This window comes from Ochotona princeps, chromosome 4 (assembly GCF_030435755.1).
Source record: "Ochotona princeps isolate mOchPri1 chromosome 4, mOchPri1.hap1, whole genome shotgun sequence".
In the NCBI taxonomy this organism is placed as follows: domain Eukaryota; kingdom Metazoa; phylum Chordata; class Mammalia; order Lagomorpha; family Ochotonidae; genus Ochotona; species Ochotona princeps.
The window spans coordinates 59393891-59402960 of NC_080835.1; the positions used below are offsets into that span (position 1 = coordinate 59393891).

At 35.6% G+C, this 9070-nt stretch overlaps 1 pseudogene; it reads right to left on the reverse strand.

Moving 5' to 3' along the window:
- Nucleotides 1-6823: 6823 nt before the first annotated feature.
- Nucleotides 6824-6989, reverse strand: LOC118759530 (U2 spliceosomal RNA; annotated as a pseudogene).
- Between the last annotated feature and the right edge of the window lie 2081 nt (nucleotides 6990-9070).

A 9070-nucleotide genomic window follows, 5' to 3' on the forward strand; every position in this document is an offset into this window, starting at 1 on the left:
TGAATTATCCCCTAATTCAATGTTCCTTCTTCCTAATATAAGGAATGGTTACTCCATTCTTATTTTCATATAGTAATATGATTTGTAAAAAAATCTCTCATCTGAAATTTCTCTTGTATGACTCAGTTTAATGGGTTTGTTCCTGTCTCTTGGATCAGACTGCAAATTATCTGAAGGACTGGCTATTATATACTCATTTCTGTGTCACCACTGCATATCACAGTGCTCACTGCAGTCAGATATTTTGGAGTTCTTGCATTTCTTTTCAAAACATACATTTTGGCTAGCCTTAAATATATGGAAAAGGTAGCATAATTGATACAAGGCAAACAGAATCTAGGATGTGTTGTCTTACACTATTGTGTTATCTTGTTTTATTCAAGTATCTGAGGCAAAAAAAACTACTCATGAGTAAAGAGTTCCTATAGTGCAAAGGATGACAATTATCATTAATTAGTATATACCAGCCAGCATACTACACATCTTTATAGTTTTCCCTCATTTAATCCATACAGCCTTGTGAATTAGACATTTTATGGCATTGGTAAGAGATAGTTTTCAATGAAATGAAGTTTGCCTATGATACCATTCTGATAATGGTATTGCCCATGCAACTTACAGGAGTATGTGACTATTTCAAAATCTCATAAATGACAGAAACTGATTTGGTGTCAATGATAACAGTGTTAATATTCAAAATTCTTGGCATCTACTGAGCACTTATTTTGAATCAAGAACAACACTGGCTGAGCAACAGTGACACAGAAAGGAATCAGACACACCTTCCTCTCAATGCCCCGAGAATTGAATTGAATTGAATCAAATTGAACCTAAAACTCAGTTTGTCCAACCTTGAAGTAATTCTGGGTTTTCAAACAAACAGAAAATGCTCAGTTTTGTTTTGATTCTGTGACCATACAAGGAGGCAAAAGAGTCTCTTTATCAAACTGTGTGAGCGCAAGAGACTCTCTTCCATGCCATCTGAGTGACTTCCATGATTACGCAAGGAACTGGAGACACCAGCTCCTTCCAATTAACTTCTGTTACCGAGTGCTGTTGACTGCTTGCCTGACAGCCACACACAGATGGAGAGAGAGAGGAGTGTACATGAGTTTTCTTTGCATTTCACAGTTCACAGATTAAAGGCAGTATGGAGTACGTTGGGGTTGAGGAATTGATTTATTTGTCATTGAGTGTGTGTGGAAGGGTTGTTTCTGAGTCATGACAAACAAGGTTGAGGTACTTTAATATTATGTTTTACCTCTTGTTACAAAAATAAGACAAATTTTTGCTTATAGACACATTTGTTATGAAAGTTTCCTGCCAAAAACTGTGACTAGATCCAGCGTCTCTAAATCTCAGCATTAATCCTTAGTGATAGATGCTACAGACACTAAGACTCCAACTGAAATGCTTGATGGATGTTGCTGCACAATGGCAGTAAACGGCAAATGGATCAAGATAGAGAAGACCCCAGCAGAACTCTTCTAGGCAAGAGAAAGAAGTTCAGATTGTCAGTTGCTTAGGAACACCAACATGCTGCAAAAATCACAAAAGGGATACTGCAATAATAATAACCAACCAGTGCCTACCTATGCCAAGCCTTTCTAGGTGTGTGTGTGTGTGTGTTCACTGCATTCCTATGAGGTAAAAAGGATTATCATGCTAACAAGTGAGGAAGAGGAAGAGCAAAAACGTTAAATGTCTTTCTCTAGAATAAATAGCTGGACCTGCATTGTGGCACAGAAGAGTAAGACATGGCCAACAACGCGTGCTGTTCACATAGATCAAAGTTCAAGTCATGGCTGGTTCACTTCCAATCCAGTCCCTGATGAAGAGCCTTGAAAAGCACTAAAAGGTGGCCCACATAATTTAGCCTCTGCACCCACGTGGGAGAGCCATTAAATGGTCCAGGTTTCTGACTGCAGTCTGGCCCAGCTCTGGATCCCCAGCCATAGTGACAATTTGGGAAGTGAATCAGTGTACGGAAGGGCTCAATTTTCCTCTCACTTACATTTCTCTCCTTCCACTTATTTGTCTATTTCTCCTTCTGTCTTTTTAATTTTGTCTTGAAAAAAACAAACAGATTATGAAAGGAGGGAGACTGAATAGGAAAATCCAACATTTTTTTTAATTTAATGATTTGGGATGGATATTGCAGAATTATCTCAGAATAAATGTGTGTGTGTGTGTGCCTGTTGTCTTCAGAAAGTTCATAGAAAGTTTGTATTATATATACAGATTATATTACAGATTATAACACATTATATATATATATATATATATATATATATATATATAACTTAAACATTGGTTTAAAAATTTTGCATGACAACAAACTTATCTTTTAATTTTGTCTCCATGAACTATTTCAAGTTTGGTGACTCTATCCCTCATACATGGAAAGATAAAGAAACTGCTGTATTTAGTATCCCATCAAAATTTCCCCCTTCATCAGCATCCATTGAATGACTCTAATAATCTAATCTGTGATGTGATGAAATAAACATTAGCTTTTACAGCTCCTACATTTTTCTTCACATTGTCTAGTCTACCTTTGGTACTCATTCTAAGGTAGACTTTTATCTCTCACTGACTGGTATATTTATTTGATGTATTTATTATCTAATATAGCAAAATAATTTTCTTTTCAGTGACTTGTGACACTTTCACTTTACTGAATTATTCTGGTGTTCAGATTGCCCTATATTTGGCCAGTGGAAGACACAGCAAGCCATTTCACATTTTGTAATGGCATGCTTCCATCATCCTCTTGAGACACTCTCTTATTCTCCAAAATAACACAATACTCCAAGAACATCCTATGTGGGAAATCACCCCTGCATCTCTGCCTGCTTGGTCTATATTGGAGGTTATAGGCATATGGCACAATGTGTCCCTGGGGAACTCCCTGACAGTACTTTTGGCTAACCAAGACCTTAGCCTGTCCTGTTCACTAGGCATGTAGTGAGAGCGTTCAGCTGCACCCCAGTCTCTCTCCTCTGTCCTTGGATGAGCTGTGCTGGGAATTCGTTGATAAGCAACTCTAAGAAATCAAATCCAACCCATATCCTGTTTGTCAGTCAGACAAGATGAATATGACTTGAAGCACAGTTTCCAGCTGCACATGAGGAACATGACCTGGGACTTACTGGAGAGTCCAGAGAGATACACATGTCTTCTAGCCAGTTACAGTATCACTATTGGGTGGGAGGACTGTCAAAAAATGCCCTTCTGCCTTCCCTTTTCCTAGTCTGTGTAAGTGTTGCTTGCTTTACGATAGATGGACGTGCTCGATCAGACTGTCTCCAGTGTTTTTTGCGGCCGAAGAACACAGCCACCTCAATGATCTCGAGGCCTGCTGGCAGGAAAAAACCCCAAGAATCTTGCACCTCGATTCTAGAAACATGCTAACAAGTGAGTCACTTCTCTAAGGATTTCTGCTTCATAGTAGTGAGGAAGAGCATTAAGTACCAAGATCCAGGAGGCAATATTACTCATTGCTGCCTAGGCATCTTTGACTCCCAGCCATGTCAGCAAACACAGCATACATAAAAATACAGTGAACAGATTCAGGCATGCACATACACAAAGAAACCATGAGTACATACTGAAACAACAAATTCTAATTCATCTCCAAAACATGTTCTGTTTGCTTCTGTTATGGTGTCTATTATTCTGTATCCATGTATAAAAGTAAAAACTGTGGTTTTAAATACTATAAGAAAAGCCTTTATTAAACTATTTTAGATGTGCCATATTGTAGGACTGAGCCAATAGTTTTCTAAAAAAACAAACCAAAACAAAATAACAACAACAAAGCAACAAGGCACCAAACAATGAAAGAGTTTGGTGTTTGTTGGCATTTCTTCCTGCTACCTACACTGATTGGGAGTGACTATACACAACCACACGTTACAAAAACATTATCTTGCCTTCCATTTATCCATTACTATCAATTTAATGCTGAATATGTAGCACATCAACATAGTTTCAAATGACAAAATCATGCAAGGATATGTACTCAGAAAATCACATCTTCCTGTATTTCTTTAGTCACACAGTTTGCCTACCTTATCCCTAATAGAAGCCAATTTCATTGTATTCTGGCTTACAGTTCTTTTGTTTTCTTTTTGCACACATGAACAGATATATTTGTTTCTTATATTTACCTCTCTTACATAATATGTAGTACATCATGAGTTTCTGTGCAATCTTTTCATTTATTACTTTTCCTAGCAGTCATTACATATCAGTCTGGAGATTTTCTTAATCTCTCATATGGCTTTCAAATACACAGCAATGTGTATATATGATATTTTGCTTAATCTCTATGTTCAGAGATTTAAGTGGTTTTTAATATCTTGTTAGTATAATTAATGATATAATATATAAATCTGTGCATATGCGATTCCATATTCTTGATGATGTATCTTTAGAATAATTTCATATAAGTAAGTGTTGTAGATCAAAAACACACGCATATAAAACCATCATGGGATTGTGCAAGTTAGCATTCCCATTTGTAACATATAAGAGTGCCTATTTCTTCATAGTATACTGGTGAAATCTATATTGTGAATTTTATCAATTTTGGGCAACCTTTTCTGTGATGAACAGTCCCCAAAACCTTTATTAATTTGCATATGCCTACCATGACTTAATCTGAACATGTTTTAATTAGTTTTAGAATCATGCTATTACTTTGATGTAGTTTGTCCACAAATGTTCATGTAGTAGGAAGTTTGGTCTCCAAAGTAGCAGCAATGACATGAATGATTATCTCATAGGAGCACCTGCCTTGGAAAAGATAGAGTCCTCTCTCATGGGAGTCAGTCAGGCAAGCAAATGGATTACTTCATATGAGAGCAAGTTGTTATACAACAAGGAAAGCTCATGCACTTGGCCATATCTGCCTGAGAATAGTTTTTCTTTCCATTTCTCCAACATGTTGAGGAGAAAAAGACAGTGGGCCCTTCCTGGACATCAGTGCCATGCTATTTAGACTTTCCAGGCCTCTGAGCTATGAGCCAAATAAATCTCTTTTCTGTATAATTCTCCAGTGCATGATACTGCATTATGAGCAATAAAAAATAAGTAAAGCAAATGACTTTTCTCTTTTCTTAAATTATTAATGAGTTTTGTTCCATTTTTTTGTAGAAAATTTGCCTATTCTTTTCAAATTTAAAAAATTTCTTATAAACCGGTATTAGTCTCTTCTATCTGTTCTGCATTACAAGAATTTACTCTTAATTGGCAATGTTACTTTTTGGGATTTTGTAGCCAAAATTTCTTTATTGTTTATGGGCGCATTCCTGTTTCTTTTTCTTGTAATATATACAGATGCATGTGTGTGTGTGTGTGAGAGAGAGAGAGAAAGAGAGAGAGAGAGACCCTTCAAAATCATGGATTGCTGTTTTAAATCTTAAGCGGTCAGGGTTTCTATTCTTTAGTACCTGACTTATCAACAGTAGAAACCTTTTATATTTGGGAGAAATTCAGCACAAATAGAAATAAATTTATTACATATATATTCATGTATATATATACACACATACATATTTTATATCCATATGGGCTTATGGGCTTTTACTTACAGGTAAAAAGATTTATCCTCCTTATGCTCACGGAAAATTCATCCAGTTACTCTTTCTTTTCTAATGCATATGTTTCGTTAGTGTCTTATTGTTCTGCATTGTCTATAGGCATCATTTCTAGGTAGTTCTCTAGAAATTCATGATCTTAGAGCAGTGATTCAAGAGGACTGAAAATGACTACTTTAAAATATATTTGCCCTGCTAAAATCTTTAATTAAAAACAACAAATTCGCTTAGACATGTCAAATAAAAATTTTAACACACTAAATATTGTTAATGTATCAGGCTTTGCTGCCAAACAAAATCATTTTGGCAAAGCTATTACACTATATTTTCTGCTCCCAAGTTGAAGCGCAAAATTGAATCTTTGGGAACATGTGTCTGCTTAAAAAAATAAGAAGAGAAAACCTCTTTAAATTATTTAAATAACAAGTGTACTATGCTTAACTAAAACTAGGGAAGATTCGAGTCTATCTTCTTGGTGCATAAATAGAGTACAACAGCGAGATGTGCATCAGAATAAGAAAAACTCTTAAAACCTTTCACTTTGTAATATCAAAGTTCATATTTGTGGAATCCAGTATGAGTTTTAAACTTTCTTGTCTGTTCTATTACTAATTCATACTGTAAACTTTGATGAAAACCTATTCTTAGTCACACACTTCACTAAATCTACAATACAAAGCAGTGATTTCCTGATCCTAATCATCCAGGTAAGGTTTAATAAGTAACTGATTTAAAAATAAAAGCAATAGAAATAATTATGTAACAAATGTTGCCACAGAATTATGTCAGCATATCTACACAATGCAGTTTCGAGGAGCACACTGAAAAAGCACTACTTAAAATAACTGAAAGAATTTGTATGACAAAGTAAAATGCCCTTTAAATTACCTTGTACAGTGGGATTTAAGAAGTATTTATCAGCATTCTAGACCTTTTTTTTAAAGTTCTGCCTGTGCAGCAGGCAACTCATTATTCAACCCTTCTATGAGCAACAGGCAGTTCATACATGAAGTTCTACCTCTTATATACTCACATGGAAAACAAAATGCTTACTTTGTGTGTACTGGGTGCTCTTTCATTTTAGATTCTCAGAAGTCCCTGCCAAAGTCTAATTGAGCTTGTTTTCCAGCATGAGAAATGCACACAAGTAATCAAATACATTCATATCAAATAATTGTTCACATTAAAAAGAATCAGACAATGGTAATAAATGCAAGGAGGAAGAGTAAAATAATAATAGAATATTGGGTATTAAAATCTGGTGGTCAGGGGATAGAACCTCTGCATCAAACGACTCTTGCAAATCCTCAAATGTGGAAATAAGCACTGTCAAACTGATAAGAACAGATGTCACACTCGATCTTAGCCAAAAGACCAAGAGGCAATGCTCCTACTGCAAAATATGTGAAATTTACTCACTTCACAAAACTAAAATGTTACATAAACATTTTTTCTGATTAAATCATTCAATGACTCAGATCATACAGTAGCATCATTTTCTGCAAGAGGATTCTTGATTTTCATTTCTTCAGCTACACGTTAGTCATTCAGTAGCATGTTATTTAACTTCATAGTGTTGTTAATTTCTTTTTCCTTCCTGATGTTGATTTTATTTTGTGACTCTTCATTGAAGGGAATGTATAGTAGCTGTGTAACGGAGACTGTCATATCTAGGAACATGTTATTTAATTTCATGGCATTATAAATTTCTATTTTTCTTTCTGTTGTTGATTTTGTATTATGACTTTTCATTTATGGGGATGTACAGTAGCTGTGAAATGGAGACAAAGAAACTGTCTACTATATCTTGACAATAGGATTCTGGACTCTCTGCCACTGTCCATGCCCACAATGATGGACATATGACTTTGTATGAAGAACTATACTTTAGTAATAATATAGAGGAACTGGTGGGGGGGGATGGAATTGGGGCTGGGATAAGGCCAGGAGCCTATGGAACTGTATCATAAAATGATAACAATAATAATAAAATGTAAAAAAAAAGAAAATAGTCATCACAAGGAAGACAGAAGTAGGTAAGTGTAAAGATGAACAAATATTCATGACATTGATGTATTCACAGCGATCCTAGGTATATGCCAATGCATTTAATATTAAGCTACACAATTATGTGTAGCAAATGAATATTTTTAATAGGTAATTGAAGCCAGAATAGGAGTGGGTCATTTTGGGCCAGTAGGTTGAACCACTCCCTTTCATGCTATTTTTGCCTACGAATACTAGTTCAGTTCAAGTTCCAGCTCTTTTGTTTCTGATTCAGGTTTGTACTACACTCAGGGAAAGCAGAAGATGGTTCGAATATTTGGGCCTCTGTCAACCATGTGGGAGTCCAAAATGAAACTCATGGCTCTGGGTTTTGCCTGGCCCAGTCCATCCCGTGCTGTTGTGAATGTATGTAAATCGAGCAGCAAATGGAAGATGTCCTTCACTCTGCTTCTCCCATCCCCTCACTCTTTCTACTACTATCTTTCAGACAAATAAATAAATAAATGTTTAAATGTTAAGTAAATGAATCAAAAGACACAGGAAGCAGGAAAGTAATGTTATAAATAGTAAGTGTGAATGTGTGAAAATTTTATATGAAATAATATATCCACAGGCTAATGACTTGTTTTCTAATCTGAGTATTCATCGGTTTTCGGTTAGGCATACATCTTCTTAGATATTTGGTTCCCAACATCTTGTGATATTTGTAATCATGCCATGTGTGTCAGTTTTCCGTACAGAATCATGTTTTTCATTCAACTCTGTTGCTCCAACTCTGTTGCTCCTTCTTTATTATCCATTCCCATTCTTTCTCTCACGTTTTGTTTCTACTCTTTATTCTTTTCTTCTGGCCATATCTTCTTTCCCTTCTCATGCCTTCCCCTGTTTTCCCTTCTCTTCTTCCTCCCATTCCTTTTATCTGTCCTTCTCTTTTCTCCTCATCCTATTTTCTCACCTCCAGACTTATAACACAGACATTTTTAAGACAAAATACTAAAGTTATGCTGCAATTATCAAAAACTCACATACCTGGATCTCTACTACAGCTGAAATTAATTCATAATTTCTATTGTTAGAACTGTGACATCAATATTGTATCTGTCTTATCATCCATTATTATCCAAACTCAAATGTAGTCAAATCGTTCTTATAAATGCATATAATCATCTAATATGTTAACCTGCAGAGAAGCAGTAGAATCAACAGCAAAATGATGTTCATTAGCCTATCATGTGTCAGTCGGTCAGCCCAGGAGCTCAATTTGACTATCAGACATTTCACTTCACAGCGTTCCCTATGTGCAGCCTTCGAATTCTTAAAAACATACTGGGAAGATTCAAGCATGCGTTTTTTTTTTTTTTTCTTCAGTGAAATGGTGTTAGGAGAACTCATGGCTATTCAGCGTTTTCAATTCACTTAATTCCTTAGCACTTTATTCAAGTAAACTCACTCCTCTGATT